Here is a 19,307-nt window from a genome sequence, read left to right as displayed (position 1 = left end):
TACTGGCAATGCTTTAGCATTCACAAGTAACTTGTCCGACACTATTTAAAGAGATAGACTTGCCTGATATAGCTTTGCTAGGGTGTACTGTACATTCTCAATGCATGTTAGGGTGGCACAGTGGTGTAGTGGTTAGCACTCTCACCTAGCAGTAAAAAGGGTCGCTGGTTTGGATCCCAACCACGACACTACCTGCCTGGAGTTTGCATGTTCTCCCTGTGCCTGCGTGGGTTCCTCCGGGTACTCCGGCTTCCTCCCACACTCCAAAGACATGCAGGTAGGTTAATTGGCTTCTGTTCCAAATTGGTCCTAGTATATGAATGGGGACCTTGGATTGTGGGCTCCTTGAGGGTAGGGACCAATGTGAGTGTGCAATGTACAGGGATAGGGACACTCACTCAGGATGGACTGGTGTATTTATTAAACCTTACTAACTATGTAACTAATTATGTACTATGTTGGTTTGGTGAAGACTTTGTTCCAAAATACTTTAAAAAAGCCCTTAAAAAACAAATTAACACTTACTATACTTTGTTATCTTCATCTGCTACCTATTAATAGTGAAAACCGCAAAACCACAAACTTAATTAGAAAAATTACAAGATTGGTATAACTGGTCCTCTGGAATATAAAGTGACAAACTATTTTATTTGTAATAAATATTCTTCCTACAAAGCCAAATTATACACACCACCATACACACCACCAAAAAACAATGTTGTCTCATTACACATCCCCTCATAAATACATTGTGGAATGTCAATCTTCTGTTTAAGCCTGTCATTGAAACATAATGTCACTTGATAGATATTATATGACTGCAGCGCAAGCCATGAATTGGCAGTGTTAAATATGTTTGTTTCCAGCATGGCACTGTGCTTATTATTTTGATATCAACATGGTCTAATTAAATAAGCAGCCCTGCATCTCTGCAGGCCAGGACTTAAGAAACTTCCCTTCCATTTTGAAACCCTGAAAATATAATAGAACATTAATTTCCAAAATCAAAACTTTACCCATCCCCTTCCATTTTGATCTATGGCCACTGGGGAAACACAGGACTGGTGTAACTTATTTCAACATTCCATGGGAGATCCTCTCACGGTTCCAACCACAGAGAAGTCACAGCCCATATGCTATGTCTTCACGACCTATAAGATTTTAAGTCAGCCTCGTCTTCTTTCTGAATTCTGAATACAGCTAATCTCATACACTGCATTGTTTGCTTGTGTGCAACGCGTTTCATCCTTTACTTCATCAGGGTGTGGAATCTGTGACTGAATTTATGATTGGTAGGTCTCTGCACATGCTCCTTATTGAAACATTTATTGCACAGTAATAAAATAGCAATAGTGGTTGGTAAACCTAAGCTATTCCCCTATATATTGGCCTATAGGCATCAAGCTTCTTGTTGATTTCTTTAACATGGCTAACTAAGTTAAAACACAGGTTGTTAGAGAAATTCACATGATGCAGTGTCACTTGTCATATGCCATGTATTGGCAGTGCTAAATGGGTACACTAGTTACATGTTCTACTCCATTAGTTCATGATAGTTGTCTACTGTGAATTGAATAATTCTGTTCTAATGACATTCACTTTCTAGATTATACACTACCCCCTCTTTCTACAAGTTCACTTCACTGATTACAAAATGACAACAACAAGCATATTTTATCTAGCCCTCTGTCTCCTGAGAGAATGAAAAAAATAAATAAAAGAAAGTGTGTATTATAAAAGCTATGAAAGCTTATTTTTTAACCTACTCGGAAAAAAATGTTCCCAGTGTAATTAGATAAATAACAGGCCTGGCGTCTATTTTTGCTTTTCTCTTGATGAAGGGGCTTTGCTGGAGAGGTTGCTGATAGTTAATTCTCCTAACAACAATCCGTGTAATCACAAATCCCAATTAGCCGAGCCTGCTCTGTGCTATACAAACTATTTCCTTAACGTTTCACATCACTACTTTGTAATTAGCTTTCATCTGCACGAGGCTTGACTAAAAATATAAAAAAAAAGTGTAAATGATTGTACCGGCACTGAATATTCTACAGAATAATCGCAGGCGATTTCAATCAGATTAATTTTATCACCCGTATTAAGCAAAATTACCTTCCTCTTCAATCCTTGCAGGTGAGGGCTATTTTACATCTTGAGCTGTTCATAAAGGCATAATATAGAGCAATCTGTAAATGTAAATACCCTTCTCTAATAACTCTGAGATATTTCTTTAATATATCTTTACATTTGGAATTTCCGTACCATAAAATACAGTAACAAGTGTTTTATTATGCTTTAAGTGTGAGTTGTTAAACTGGACAACTTCGTGCTGTCCTTCCTGTTTTTACACAGGGCTATATTTAACTTGCACATAATTGGAGTAATGTTTAAAAGTGATGGAGTGGAATAATGGCATTATAGCATCAATATATCTTACCCAAGAAAGGAACTTTATAGCCCCATTTTAGGGTGGCCATTATGAAGCTCATTGTTCACACTCTGGCAACTTTCACCTTCCCCTACTCTAAAATAGGTATAAAATCAAATGAGACCTATTTCTTCATAAAGCTTTAGCAGAGATGAGTCACACAAATGTGGCTATCCAGTGAGTTTTTTAACAGCTAATTAGTATATATGCCTTTTGAAGTATATTCTTGCTGATACTTAAAGGCTAAGTTCACCTTCTTTGTTTTTCTAAATGCCAGCCCCCCTCTGTACCAATACAGCATGAATGTACTTCTTTTGCAAGAATTAAACAACTTTCCATTTATTCTACACACATTTACCTCATTCTCTCCATAGCTGTTTAAAAACACTACTCCATTACTTCTGCCTTACTTCCTGAACCTACTTTAGGTCATGACACAGGAAGGAGTTGGCCAGCTGATCTAATTAGCACACACACCCTGCATCATCTAGCTGGACAACTCCTTCCAGTGTCATAACCTAAAGTCTATTCAGGAAATAAGGCAGAAGTAATCGAACAGTATTTTTAAACAGTTATGAAGAGAGTGAGGTAAGTGTGTATAGAATAAGTGGAAAGCGGTTTTATTTTTGCAAAAATGAGTACATTAATGCTATATTGGTACAATGGGGGGGGGGGGGGTGACATTTAGAAGGAAAAAAAAGGTGAACCTAGCCTTTAAAGAACAACTCTGCCCCCACCCCTCCCCTGAAAGTTTTTCCAATGTGTATTTTTTTGCTTTTTTTATTATGTACATTTTTTTTTATATCTTGTGATTTTTTACGTGACAGGCCAGAATCTCTTCCCCTCTAATTCCACTGAAGCGGTGGACACTTCCCTGAGAGGCAGGGAGCAGATCAATGTCATCAGTCTGCATCCATAGATTATGAATTAAGGGTGATATATTGACTCCCCCTCAGAGGGTAGGGGCATGGTGCCCTGCATCCATAATATGTCCTCAGGCTCCTGGGATGAAAGACACTGGATACATTACTCTAGAACATGTCCAAGCATTATTTTGTTATTTTACCTTATTAACTGCAGCAATAAAAATAAAATAGGTATTACTCCCTTTGACATCATAGTCCAGCTTGTAAAATTTCTGCAGGGATATCCACTGGAGCCTGTGTTCCTACTGACATAGGTAAACCCCAGAACTACATCTCCCAAGAGAATTTTCACTACAGAAAATATATGGGAAGGCCCTCAAGACTTAAAGCAACAGCATTGTTTTGCTGGCAAATTAATCAATATGCTGGGGGGGGGGGGGGGTGTTCTGTGTTCTGTAGTCTAGCAGTAATTGGAATTTAAATAGAGCTTAAGCATTTTGTTGTCAGTTCAAATAGGTTGAAGAAGAAATAGGAAGTTAGAAGCACATTGGGCTGCTAGCAGGAACACTGGGTATTTTTCTCCACCTGCAGCATTTATTAAGGGATAAAACATGGGGAAATGTGCATGTAATACAGAAATGTACTGCATTTGTTTGATTTTCTTTTTGTTTTGTTTTTCTCATCCATACATTTTCAACCCTTCAACAGCTTCTTTTCACTGAATCATTCATTCAACATTTGGAAAGGTTTCACTTTGCATAATATACAGTACACATATTAAAACCATTAATAACTCTGGCATAGGCATATTTGATATTAATAGTAATAATAATAATAACTACAACACCAGTCAATTTTTTTTAGCTTTGTAAAGCATGATGAGGGCTCTAAGGGCTGTTCATGTCCCCTCTGAGCAGAGATTATTCACCACTTCCTGTAACAGTAATGCCTTTTGTAACTGGGTATGAAAAAATTATTTCTATTTTATCGCACTAGGAGAATGTATTTATTTGCTTATTTATCACAGGTACTTATATACCGCAATCAATTTATGCAGCACTTTACATATATATTGTACATTCACACCAGTCCCTACTCTCAAGTAGCTTACATATTAAGGTCCCTAGCTCACATTCTTGTATATACAAGGGCAATTTAACCACTTGCTGACCAGCCGCCACAGTACTGAAGCAGAATAGCACGGCTGGGCGAAACAACGTTATGTAACGTCGTTCACCCTGTGGCCACTAGGGGCGCGCACGCATGCCCCCTGCTTGACCATGTAGCCAATGTGAGTGCCCGGCGGTCGCGATCACTCATGGCACACCGAGAACCAGGATCTGTGTGTGTAAACACAGTTTCCGGTTCTCTGAGGGAGAAGAGACAGATCGTCTGTTCATCTGTATGAACAGCGATCTGTCATCTCCCCTACACAGCCCCCCCCCCCTTTAGTTAGAACACACACTAGGGAACACAATTAACCTCTTGATCGCCCCCTAGTGTTAACCCCTTCCTTGCCAGTGACATTTTTACAGTAATCAATGTATTTTTATAGCACTGATCGCTGTATAAATGCCATTTGACCCAAAAACGTGTCAAAATTGTCCAACATGTCTGTCATAATGTCGCAGTCCTGATAAAAATCGCAGATCATCGCCATTACTAATAAAAAAATTATAATAAAAATGCCATAAACTATCCCCCAGTTTGTAGACACTATAACTTTTGCACAAACCAATCAATATACACTTATTGTAATTTTTTTTATCAAAAATATGTTGAAGAATACATATCAGCCTATACTGAGGGAAAATTTGTTTTTTTATATATTTTTGGGGGATATTTATTACAGCAAAGTGCTAAATCGCAAAAAGTGCACTGGTCAGGAAGAGGGTAAAATCTTCCGGGGCTGAAGTGGTTAAGTTACTTGGCTCCTGTTTAAAATGGCCTTAGTAGAAGTATGTATGGATGTGAGTTTTTGTGTAGCCAAGGTATCAGAGAGTTGTAACCCATGATAGTTTCTTTTTTATTTGCTGTTAAAGGGATTTCTCTTCACTCCCGATCTGAGAGATAGAACAGTAAGAAACAGGTCATCTCTACAAAAAGAAGGGACATCTGCTCTAGCTGTCACTGGAACACTTGTTCCCATTGGAAGATTTCCTTTCACCTCCTATTTTGGTGACAACCATTTTGGCGTATTTTCTGGGTGGGGGGGTTGTGTTGGAGTTGTGCTACCAAAAATGGATAATGACTTCACAAGGAACTCCTTCCCCAGATTTTGAACAGCAAGGACAGGGTAACTTTTGCTATTTATTCTCGATTAGATCAACCATTGGATATCCTGAAACCTGAAGGGCAAATATTAGTTAAATTTGATTTATGAAAATATTTTTTAAAAAGCTATGATATGTTAGATTCATGCCTACACACAACAGTGAATTGGTTTGCTAAAACCAATCCACTAGGGAGGGGTTGCGCGCTTACTTATTCACCATAGGCAGGAGGTATATGTCTGCTGTGGTCACAACCATTGCATGTACATAATGTTGGTGGCTCTAAACATGTTTCCAGTGTTAAAAACCTTAATTTTTTTTAATCCAAAAGCGAAGCATACGAGTATTTTTGGGACCAACACATTTCCTTGCTTATTGAGCTGCTCACTGCTAGTGCTAGTTTTCTATTCTTAAGTAAATTATTGCTGTGTGCAATACCTTACCTTGGTGCATCACCTTAGAACAGAAGTCACAACAGCAGCTTCATCTGGATGTTCAGCAAGCATAGAAACAAAGACCATACTGCAATTAATTAAACATCAGTGTGCAACTTACTAGATGAATTCAGGGAATGTTGTCCTCTGATGAAGGAAACACTCATAAAATCTTTCTATAAATGGTTATTTTGACAAATTTATAATTCAGTAAAAATTTGCTCACATAAAGAAATAAGAGTACTGTAGCAAAGAAATAAGAGCTCAGTGGCAGTGCCTATGTAAAGCCTACCTCTTGACCACTTTATACACCTTTTCGGCCCTCTCTTGGCAGTTTATCTGTGGCAGCCACTGCAAAATACCTTGTGCTTCCAGGTATGGAAGAGTATGTGACCAGCTCCCTATATATAGTAGTATGACCTATTAGCCAACATCTAAGCCCAAGCACTGTCATATGATGGCTATGACACCAGCTGACAGTGGGTATTGGAAGAGGCTGCAACAGAGGAAGAAATGGTGGAACAGAGCTATAGAGGTGACTGGTCAGGGGATAGGCTGTACTCAGACGGTGTCACTCTGTCCTGAATAGAAAAGGTTTCAGTGTTTCTTTATTGTACCAAATAATGTACAATTGTTTCCAAATAGGTAATATCAGTGTTCAACTAACACTATCAGATATGATTATTAAAATAATAGTATCAGGAAAAAACTAAAATGTCAAATCTGTTATTATATTCTTCACATTACAGATTAAGTTCATGTATTTAATTTTTTTTTGTATTCAGTGGCGATTTGTATGGTCAATTTGACTAAACTAGAGGCCATGTTATTGTACATTTTTATGGCAATTCAGAATTTTACAACCAATTTCAACCTGTGTGTTGACTTCATTGTTACATACTGAATTTAAGATACCAGTTAATTTCCTGTTTAATTTCCTGTTTAATGGATCACTTGACTCTTTTTCTTTCAAGTACAGTCATATTACCTTTATTTATTTATTGTAATGATTTTCCCCTCTTTTTTGTTGTTAAAAAGTCAACAATATAGATATTTCTTTCTTTTACAGCACGGATCAAATGTACAAAGCATAATGAATGATAGAACAGAAAAGTAAATTAAAAAAATAAAACACTTAGCAATTCAAGTGGAATGAGAGAGGGACAAGGCAGCTGGGTACTGAGCAATTCCCTGCCTTAATAGACTCTTCACAATGGAGATGTCTTGAAGCATCTGAGATCCTATTGTCTTATTTGAATGGCAAATACCGCATCATGATGAGAGTGAAAGATCACTAATGATTTAAGTTAAATCAGCTCCATATAAATGCCTTGAACGATTCTTTGGAAGGCTACTGGGTATAAAGCACCTGTAAAATAATATGTTCAAACTCACACCCAACACATCCCAGCTGGGGCTTTGAATAAGATATAAAGAGAATAGTTTTACCATTACAGTTAAGAGGCAATTTCATCATTTGCCTCACACCATTGGTAAAGAATGGTCTTCACACCTGCTTAGTGCCCTGGAATTTGGGTTAGATCACTAGGTGGAGTTATTACTAAACTGTAAACTATTTTGTTTGCAGCATTCCATGTTTTCCTATATCCTTACTCTTGTGAAAAATCACATCTGGATTAGAAACAAAATACACCAGATTTCATGTTATATACTTTATTAGAATAAGCTATCAGGCGCCTTTTCATCTGGCTTTTCTTCCCAGCACTGCCCAGAGTCCTAACAAATCCATAATCTAAATTGTGACTTTTAAAGGTCACTATTTGCCTATGCACTGACGCCTACACCTCTTCCTAATCTTTACCTGACAATGTGTGAGCCTGCCAACAAGTCAATCTGCCCCAGGGCACTGTATAGTGGTATGGGACAGGGGAATTTCTTATTTCCAGCAGACACAGAAGAGGCGAGATCTCTGGGCATCCACAGGCTGTACAGGATGGAATGATTTCCACTAGTAGTTTATGGTATTAGCTATTAGATAGCACTATTGCTTTAGTTACCTGGCAAAGCAGACAGTTTTGCTTTAATGTGGATAAAACTTTTTGTTGCTCTTTCAGAGTTTTACCTAACATAACAATTACTACTGACAAAACGTCAGTTCTACCAACTTTGTACTCTTAATACTTGTTCTTAGTATCCTGGATTGAACTCTCATTCTTCCTTAACATTCATTCTCTAACAATTAAAAATAAAAATAAGTGTAGCACTAGAGAATGTAGATCGCTGTGACAGTGAACTATAATACAATTGTTATGAACTAATAGAAAGGAAATAAACCATGAAGGAACTATAATAAATAGTATCTGTGACATACAAAGACCAAATCCTATGAAACACAAACAAAAATGAAGTAAGTTCATGGATGGAAATCCCCCACAAATGACTGAGCTGATGTCCTCTGTGGCTCAAAGTGGAAGTGAAGAAAATGTAGTGATGACTGTGTAACACAACAGGTATCAGGCAACAGATGTACATTCATCAAATAAGGGGTAATGGATGGATACGTCTTACCGGACTCGGTGGGCACATCTGTTGTACGAGAGTGGGCCAATCAGGCTTATATTGGTGACCGGAGGTCCAACACTCATCAATGTTCCAACTGGAGGAAGGAAGGAATGGATGAAGAAATCCCTCCAAGGGTGGGCGGTTTGTATCAATTGGCCATGCCGAATCAGGGTATGGTAACCAAGTATCCAAAACTCGAAAGGATCTTTCAAAGAGAGGTAAGTCTCTCTTCAGAGGAGGTCAGACAAGCACTTGGGGACACGATAGAACAGTGTCACATACAAACCAAGAAATAAAAAGAAAAGATGGAGAGCTCCATATGGTGCAAGTCAAAAAGATATGAGAATGTATTCTAATATAAAAAAGCTTGCAAAACATCAAATGACAGATGTTGGTAAAAAGTGGCAGATGTGCCCACCAAGTCCGGTAAGAAGTATTCATGCATTACCCCTTATTTGATGAATGTACATCTGTTGCCTGATACCTGTGTTAAACAGTCATCACTACATTTTCTTCACTTCCACTCATTCCAGTCATTTGTGTGGGATTTCCATCCATTAACTTATTTCATTTTTGTTTGTGTTTCATAGGATTTGGTCTTTATACGTCACAGACACTATTTATTATGGTTCTGTCACGTTTATTTTCCTTTATATTAGTTCATAACAATTGTGTTATAGTTCACTGTCACAGCGATCTACAGTCTCTAACGCTACACTTATTTTTATTTTTATGCATCTTGGACTTTGTTCTGGTGTGAGCAGCTATACATATGTCAATATTTTGATTATTGAGTTTTCTTTGGGGTTTAGCGCAGCAATTTCTCACATATTTTTACCATTCTTTAACAATTGTCTGTTACTGTATGTTTCATAGCAAAGGTTTCCTAAAGTAAATCAGTCACTAAAAGCCATTATGAATGGACAATTATTTTCTTTAGCCAACTTGGCCAAGAAACTGGATCAAGGATAACAAAAGAAACTAAAAATCCCAAAACTTTGTCAAATATAACCGGATCAATTGTCATGTTATCTAACACATACAAGAACCCTAAGCCCTTGTACACACGGTCGGAGAATCTGTCGGAATGAATCTTATCGGACCGTGTCGTCAGATAATCCGACTGTGTGTGGTATGCATCGGACTGATTCCGTCCAAATCTCCGTCCGACCCAATTTTCCAACATGTTGGAAATATTTCCCGACCAACTGGGCCGGACGGACCTAATCCGATCATGTGTAGAGCATTTTCATCGGACCAAGTGCCACACATGCTCAGATCAAATTCCTACATCAAAGCTATTGGCTACTAGCCTGAATGTAGTCCCATCGTAACGAAATTACGTCATCACGTTCTGAAAGATCGGATTTTTCGCCAACTTGGCCCGACCGTGTGTATGCAACAGTTTCGGACACAATCCGTCGGACTAAATCCGACGGGCAAAATCCGACGGATTTGGTTGGCAAAATCTCCGACCGTGTGTACGTGGGCTAACAAGTTGTTGACATTGAACATACTACACATACCCCAGAAAAAACTTAAAGCGAAGTTTCCACACAAAAAAATAAAAATAAAAAATCAGCTAAAAATACTGCAGCTGCTGACTTTTAATAATCAGACACTTACCTGTCCCAGGGTCCAGCGATGCGGGGGATCGAAGCTGTGCATGTCTCCCTCTCTATTTGGCGGCACCAGCATTTTAACTGTGGGCCCCCGGGCTGTGGCTTCACAGCCTGGCACCCACTGCGCATGTGCAAGCCGTGCCATGCGCCGTGACTGGCCACACAATCATCTAGGACATGTCATGTGTCCCAGATGATCGCCTAGAGGGAGGGAGGAGAGGTGATCTCCCTTTCTATGCTGAGGGAAGTGATGTCAGAAAGTGACGACAGGAGCCCAGGCGCGGAAGGAGGCAGACTCCGAGGGACCCCCTAGCAACAGGCATTTAGAGTAAAAAAAAAAAAATTCTCCAAATGTTTTGTTTTGTTTTTTAAACACATTAATAATTTTTTTTAGTTTTAGGTGTGGAACTCCACTTTAATCAAAATACTTGGCCATGTGAGTATACCCAGCCCCTCCTTCTTTCCTGCAGTTTTCCAGTTTCATTTTCTGGCAATTCCCAGCTGTCGTTTTGACAGTCAAGACTTGCTTTATTTACACAGCAGCAGATCTTTCTGTTCTTATGTAAATTGACACTCAGGACAGAGTCAAGAAGATTTATAACAAAGCAATGCTATTGCTGCTTTTTTGTAACTTATCTGCTTCATTCACAGGAGATCAAATGGGTGAACTTTGCTATGGATACAGTGCATCCGGAAGGTATTCACAGCACTTCACTTTTTCCACATTTTGTTATTTTACAGTCTTATTCCAAAATGGATTAAATTGATTATTTTCCTCAGAATTCTACAAACAATACCCCATAATGACAACATGAAAGAAGTTTGTTTGAAATCTTTGCAAATTTATATAAAAAAAAAAAAAAAAAACACACGCTCTTCACAGCGCCTTGAGGCAATTCAGTTTGCGTTGTGCGCTATACAAATATTTCATTCATTCATTCATTCACATGTACATAAGTATTCACAACCTTTGCTCAATACTTTGTTGAAGCACCTTTGGCACCAATTAAATCCTCAAGTAATTTTGAGTATGATGCTACAAGCTTAGCACACCTATTTTTGGGCAGTTTCTCCCATTCTTCTTTGCAGGACCTCTCAAGCTCCATCAGGTTGGATGGGGAGCGTTGATGGACAGTCATTTTCAGATCTCTCCAGAGATGTTCCATCGGGTTCGAGTCTGGGCTCTGGCCTGGCCACTCAAAGACATTCACAGAGTTGTCCCATAGCCACTCTTTTGTTATCTTGGCTGTGTGCTTAGGGTCATTGTCCTGTCATTGTCCTGTTGGAAGATAAACCTTCACTCCAGTCTAAGATCCAGGCTGAGTTCCTAGCACAGCCAGAAAACGGACCACTATGTACTCTCATCCTAGTGTGGTCAGTTTTTAATAGGAAATCAGAGGGACTGGTAGGGACACCAGGGATTTCACAAAAAGGAGGCAATACAGGGATCAGGATACCTGTATGCACAAATACATGGTACAACATGTACATATCAGGAATATGAAATGCTGGGGTAACATATTCTTTAACATCCATATGTACTGTATAAGGTCATTTTGGTATACCATCATGCTTGGTGAACCCTCAGATATCAGATAAATTGCCAAACACACCTAAAAGCACAAGTATGCATTTTCAAGATAAAAGATCAGCAATGGAATTTTACAAATTCCCCTTACTGACACTGTAAAAATAAAAAAATTAACCAGGAGCTTTTCAAGCCCAATTCAAATTTAAACCTATAATTTTGTTTGAATAGAACAGGGAATGGTTGGAATGCCCTATCCATGAACTTGTCTTCAGGGAAGTGAGGAAGAACCTCATCAATAGGTCACAGATAAAAATAAAAACCTGCCAAATGTCAATTCTTCCTCAATACCCAAAACACAAAACAACCATAAAAAGTTTGTCTTAAAGTGGTTGTAAACTCTCATGTTACACTTTAGCTCATTCTAATCTACACAGATAAGGCTGCAGATCTGTGCCTGTGAAACCTCACTTACTTGTACAGTTTCCTCAGAATCCGTCCTGCTATGGTAAATGACGTCACCGGCGCATGCACAGTCCGTAGTTTTGTTAATGGCACTCTATGTGTGCCGTTTCTATATACGCAGGATGCCAGGTCAAGAACTTCTACAGTGAATGGCACACAAAGGAAGATGGTGTACCCACCTCAGCTTCCTGGTTCTCGGCAATCAAGAACGGTGATCGAGATGGAGGCTTAGCTTACACGCGCATGTGCGAGATTTAGACAGGGGCGCAAAGGAAGGGCGGAAATGACGTCCGCACAAGATACAAAGATCAGTAGTAAAGATGGAGCTGCCGATTCCTGGAAGAAGGTATATTTTATAAAAGTAAAAACATGTATTTACAAGCCTCGTTTTAATGAAATGTTAATGTGCATGGCATTTATATACATAGCTAAAATAGAATATTTAAAAAAAAGGAAAAACAATCTGGGGTTTACTTCCTCTTTAAGTTTGGCTTTAAAGTGGTTGTCAAAGCTGAATATTTTTTTACCTTTATGCATTCTATGCATGAAGGTAAAAAACTTTCTTTGTACTGCTTCCACTACAGCCCCCCCACCCCAATACTCACCTGAGCCCCTCTCAATCCTGAAATGTGCACAGGAGCCTTGGATGTCCCGGTTCCCTCTCTCCTCATTAACTGAGAGACAGCAGCAGGAGCCTTTAGCCAGTGAGTGGATGAGCAAAGAGAGAAGGCGGGCGGAGCCTCAGCTCTATGTCTTACAGACACATAGAGTGGGGCTCAGGAGTGAGCATGCACCAGTGCTTCCATAGCAAATGGCTTGCTATTGGGGGCACTGGTCAAGGGGGGGGGGGGAGCCAGGTGCACCAGTGGGGGACCCGAGAAGAAAAGAATCGAGGCTGCTATGTGCCAAACCACTGCACAGAGCAGGTAAGTATGACATTTTGTTTTCTTAAACAGACCTTTACTATCACTTTAAACAATAATGCACCTTCTGATGGATTCCTAACTTAAAACTTCTTAAGGCCAAATTCAGTGTGGTCAGGGTTTTTTCCAAGCTGGCTGTTTGCTTTCTCTCGCATGCACCTGGAAGAAGCTTCCAGAATATATTGCAAGGAGAGAAAATGACATATTCACTAAAAGATTTGTGAATCTTTACACAATAAAATGCATGAAGATTTATTGTGACAGTTTTATGAAACTCTTTAGTAAATCCGCTTCATAGCAGTGGTGGCTGGTGCTCAGAATTTGGGAGCAGGGGTGGTGGAAAACAAACCTTACCTACAAGGATCGAGCTCGAGGGGTAGGGCTGAGGCCCCTCACTCCAGCCGAGGGAAGAGCTGGGCTTCTCCTGGCCTGACAGACCTGGTTCTCCTCCCGGCCGTGGAGCCCACCCTTTTTTGAAGCCTCAGGCTCTAATCTTGTGCTTCAAAAAAAAAACATTGAAATCCATGCGTCTGACGCCATGCATGTAGATTAGGGGGCCAGACGCATGGATTGGGGGGGTGGCATTACAGGCTGCCACTGCTTCGTAGTAGCAACATTTATCAAACCATGCTTCCTTAGCATGTAATATTTCTCAGTTTTTTTTAAGTGATGTCTTATACAAGGTATATTCAGTGGGGTTACATAGTTACATAGTTGGTGAGGTTAAAAAAAGACACAAGTCCATCAAGTCCAACCTGTGTGTGTGCTTTTATGTCAGTATTACATTGTATACCCCTGTATGTTGTGGTTGTTCAGGTGCCTATCCAACAGTTTATTGAAATTATCGATGCTCCCCGCTGAAACCACCGCCTGTGGAAGATAATTTCACATCTTTACCGCTTTTACAGTAAACAAACACTCTACGCAGTTTAAGGTTATACTGCTTCTCTTCTAATTTTAGTGAATGGTCATGCGTATTCCTGTTCACAGAAAAGTTTTATCCCTATTGTGGGGGTCACCAGTATGGTATTTGTACGATGACATCATATCCCCTCTCAAGCATCTCTTCTCCAGAGAGAATAGGTTCAGTGTTTGTAATCTTTCCTTATAACTAAGGTCCTCCAGTCCCTTTATTAGCTTTGCTGCCCTTTTCTGGACTCTTTTCAGTTCCAACACATCCTTCCCGAGGACTGGTGCCCAGAACTGGACAGCATACTCCAGGTGCACCCGGACCAGAGTATTTGTAGAGCGAGAGAATTATCGATTTGTCTCTGGAGTTATTCCCCTTTTTAATGCATGCCAATATTGTGTTGGCTTTGCTTGCAGCAGCTTGGCATTTCATGCCATTGCTGAGCCTGTCATCTACTATGACCCCCAGGTACTTTTCCGTCCTAGATTCCCCCAGAGGATCTCCCCCTAGTGAGTAGATTGCATTCATATTTTTTCCACCCAAATGCATTTTTTCACATTTTTATACATTAAACCTCATTTGCCCTACACATTCATTTTTTTCAGATCTTCTTGCAAGGTTTCCACATCCTGCAGAAAAATTATTGCCCTGCTTAGCTTAGTGTTGTCTGCAAATACTGAGATTGAGCTGTTTATCCCATCCTCAAGGTCGTTTATGAATAAATTAAATAGGATTGGTCCAAGGACAGAACCCTGGGGGACCCCGCTTTCCACACCGGAACATTCCGATTACTCCCCATTTATCACTACCCTCTGAACTCACCCCTGTATCCAGTTTTCAATCCATGTACTCACCCTTTGGTCCATGCTGACAGACCATAGTTTGTACAGTGAACGTTTATGGGGAACTGTATCACATGTCTTTGCAAAATCCAGATACACCACGTCTACGGGCCTTCCTTTATCTAGATGGCAGATCACCTCCTCATAGAAGGTTAATAGATTGGTTTGGCAAGAACAGTTCTTCATGAATCAATGCTGATTACTGCTAACAATACTCTTCTCATTGCTAAAATGTCGTATATAGTCCCTTATCATCCCCTCCAAGAGCTTGGATACTATTGATGTTAGGCTAACTGGTCTGTAATTCTCAGGGATGTATCTTGGCCCTTTTTTTAAATATTAGTGCTACATTGGCTTTTCTGCAATCTGCTGGTACCACTCCAGTCAGTTGACTGTTCGTAAAAATTAGGAACAATGGTCTGGCAATTACTTGACTGAGTTCCTTAAGGACCCTCGGGTGCAAGCCATCTGGTGACTTGTTAATGTTACGTTTTTCAAGTGTATTTCTAATTCTATCCTCTGTTAGCCATGAGGGTGCTTCCTGTGACATGTCATGAGGAAAATTTACTAAAGGAAATAGACCGTGCACTTGGAAAGTGTTTTCCTTTATAAATGTAATGTGGTAAAGCTTCATTTTGGAAAGAATACCCAATCAGGTGCAGAGAAAATTTAAAAAAAAACAGCATCACATTAATGATTTCAGCATCACAATGTTAAGAAAATTCAAATAAATAAATACATTTAAATAAAAAAAATTAAAAAAGAGATTGTAGTGGTAATGGGGACCAATACAGAATTTCAAAACTCTGGACCGTGGTCTAAACAAATATGAAAACGTTATGTGCCACTATGATTTTAATTACATTGAATTGTTACCGCTGCTTAGAAAGTCTATTCCCTTTCAAGACCATGATCAAAGTTGTATAGATATTTCAAAAGATTTTCACTGCTGTCACCTTACACTTAGGTGTGAAGTGTATCAGAACACATGTCAATTCCTCATTAATGCTCCTGATAATATCTCTGTTTCCCAAATTTTACGACAGCTACTGTCAGCTACTGTATGTCAGTAAGATAATATTTGTATTTCTTCATTCTTTGTGTATAAATGCGTGATTCCCACATTTCATATTCTATAATGTCTGATGAAGAAATGTTTGCCTTTTCGATCTGTCAAGTTAACAAATGAATGGTATAACTTTAACTAGTTCAGCTCTCAGACATGTATACAACTTATTAATCAGGGCAATTTTCACATTTTCACATTAAACAAGTAAATTGATGGGGGCGATGCCCCGAAGTCTAACTTTACCTTTTCCAAAAAAATAACCTATGGATTCAAGGGTCCCCAGTAGGTATTAAAAACTGTGTAGCTTTGTAAAATGTCCATTAAGCTTGTTGTTTTACCTGTAAGCCACCCTGTAAACCTGACCAAAAAACTTGCAATTAACAGTCTCCACGTCCTGCCTTTTTGCTGGGATATGAAAACCATTGGCTTTGGCTTCTGTAGGGTTGACCACCCTAACACAGTGGTTCTCAACACCTGTCCTCAGGACCCACTAATGCCGCGTACGCACGATCAGACTGTCCGACAGACTTAGCCCGGCGGACAAATCGCCGGACTTTGAAGCGGAGGTTCGTCAGACTTTCCGAACGAACGGACCTGCCCACACACAACCGGACTTTTGGCGGGAGTCCGCCGTACTTTTGAAAATGAACGGACTTGCCCACACACAGAGCAAAGTCCATTCATTTTGAACACGGCTCCAGGTAGACGGGACTAGCGAGGGAGGTCAATGTCGCCACCTTTGGTGGCGAGATTGGCACGTCGCTGGCCCATCACCTGGTATGGACTTAAAGGGGAAGCCCTACGCCGGATATTTTGATCGTGTGTACGTGGCATAACAGGTTTGCAAGATAACTGAAATACATCACAGGTGATATCATTTGCTGCTCAGTGATTGCAGTATTCTAGTCTGCATCTCCCCAAGGTAATACTTCCTGGCTTGTTAGTGGGCCCTGAGGACAGGAATGGAGAGCCACTGGCCTAATGGTTTTCATGCCCTAGCAACAAGGAAGGAAATGGGGTTACTAACTGGGAGTTTTTCAGCCAGGCTTCTTAGGGAAGGGCCTACAGGTATGACAATAAAATTATTGAATATTTTACAAAGATGCTTAGTTTTTTATTACTCCTGAGTCCCATTGACTGCATACGTTATTTTTTGGAAAAGGTGAACTTCGTCAGCTGCAATATATGAAAATGTAGTGTTTTGGGTGTAATACTTTAATTATTAATGACTTTGGTTAATATGAGGATTAAAAGTAAAGTTAAAAGAAAAAAACAAAAAAAAACATTTTTTTAGGTTGTTGACAGACAAGCTGTTGAATGCTGTTCAGAAGCCTTGTTTTACACAGCAGATGCTACAGCATGTGATATAGAGCAAGTGCCAAGTGTCATTTTGACAGTCGGGATTTTCTCACAATAGTGGCACATATACCGAAAGTACTTTGTTAATGTTTTTAGGGGTGTTTATCGTACACCCAAAGTCCTCAAGGAAACCAGTCACATCTAGATCGTGTTCTGTCTTAAATTATTATAAATGTGCACTCTTCATTAAAAAAAATGTGTATTTTCTTTGCCTTATTTAGCTTTGCCTACTTCGTGTGAACATAAGGGCTCATGCACAGAGAACATTTTGGAAGCTCTCCTAGAAGCCTTTCCTCCCTACAGCAGTGTTTTGGCAGAAAAAATGTGTGACGCTTGTAAAAGTGTCTAACGCTTTTATAAGCATTTAGGAGTGTTAAAAGGTGTCAAGCACTTGGTCATGAATTCATTTCTTTGACCAGAATAATAATTTATTGGCCATTGAAATAAATGAACACCCATGCACTAAATGTCCGTAGTGTTAACACGCGTTTAGACACGTTTAGATGCATTTACAGGTGTTTTTTCTGCCAAACCTCTGCTGCTCCTGAACACACTGGCAGAGGGTTTTTTTCTGCTTCTAAAGCCCCTGCTATTAAATACTGCTAGAAGCTTATGTGTGCGCGGACACATAGGCTAAAATGCAGAGGAGTTATAGCCCCATATACACGATCAGATTTTCTTCAGATTTACCAAAACCATATAATATGAGGTCAAACTTTAGGAGTTTTAATGTGTATGCAATCAAGCAGGCCCTTGCACTACATGGTTTTGGTCAGTGGCGTAACTAGAACCTTCAGGGCCCTGATGCAAGAAACCATGAAGGGCCCCCCTGTCAGGGCCCTTTACTCTGAGTTTGGTGGCGGAACAACAGGGCCCGGTTGCAAGTGGGTGGCTGCATGTAAAGGAACCAATTTCTCCATTTGCCACCGCTTCTCCACCTCTCCCTCCCACAGGCATTCAGTGGCTGCAGGAGGAAAATGGAGAGATGGGTTCCTCTATGTCGGTGTTTCTCAATCTTTTTCCAGTCAGGGCACCCTTTAAGTACATCCCTATGTGAATGGGGCTGCACTGCAACCCCCCTGCAACTGTGTGCATTGCATGCAGTTGCAGCATAGTGATGATGCATTTAAGGGGTTGTAAACCCTCGTGTTTTTTCACCTTAATCCATCCTATGCATTAGTGTGAAAAAACACCTGGCAGTCACCGAAACCCCAGCCCCCCCCCCCCCCCCGTTTTACTTACCTGAGCCCTGGAACTTCACCAGGTGGAGATGCGCTCTTCCTTTGCCCGGGGTTCTCGGCTCCTGATTGGATAGATTGATAGCAGCTCAGCCATTGGCTCTCACTGCTGTTAATAAAATCCAATGACGCGGGCATCGGGGGCGCCTGCAAGGTAACCCCCCCGGGAGATCGCTTCTCCTAGGGGGTTGTCTGATAAGAGGAGGAGCCACGAGAGCCACCGAGGCACCCCAGAATACAAGGTTCGGGGCCACTCTGTGCAAAACGAGCTGCACAGTGAAGGTAAGTATAACATGTTTGTAATTTAAAAAAAAAAAAAAAAAAAAGGTGGTCAGGAGGCAACATATTGCCCCTTTACCAGCTGTCAAATGCCTCTGAAAAGCGATCTGAGCACAGATCGCTTTTCGGAGGAATAGCATTTTTTTTGCTGGTACTTTGAACAAGCAAGAAAAAAAAAACAGTTCTGATTGTACACATATGGGGTAGGGCTGGGGAAAAAAATCGATTTGAATCTTGAATCGAGTTGAGAGGTCAAATCGATTCAAATTTTCAGCAAATATTTTTTTTAGATATTTATCTTTTCACCAGGATCGGTGCTCACACCGCACCGGTCCTGAGGAGCTGCGGGCAGGAGTTTTTAGGTGAGGCCGCGGCTTCGGCCTAGTCCACGAGGCCGGACCTGCGGACTAGGACGAAGCCATGGCCTCACCTAAAAACTCCTGCCCGCAGCTCCTCAGGACTAGCACGGTGTCCATAAAAAAAACTGGATTCGAATTGTGAATCGAGTTTTTTTTTTTTTTTTAAATGACACATTTTTTTTTTTTGAA

The sequence above is a fragment of the Lithobates pipiens genome, unplaced genomic scaffold, assembly GCF_037356315.1.
Source record: "Lithobates pipiens isolate NorthernLeopardFrog02 unplaced genomic scaffold, aLitPip1_a1.2 Scaffold_16, whole genome shotgun sequence".
NCBI classification, from domain to species: Eukaryota; Metazoa; Chordata; class Amphibia; order Anura; family Ranidae; genus Lithobates; species Lithobates pipiens.
This window is presented reverse-complemented; position numbering follows the sequence as displayed.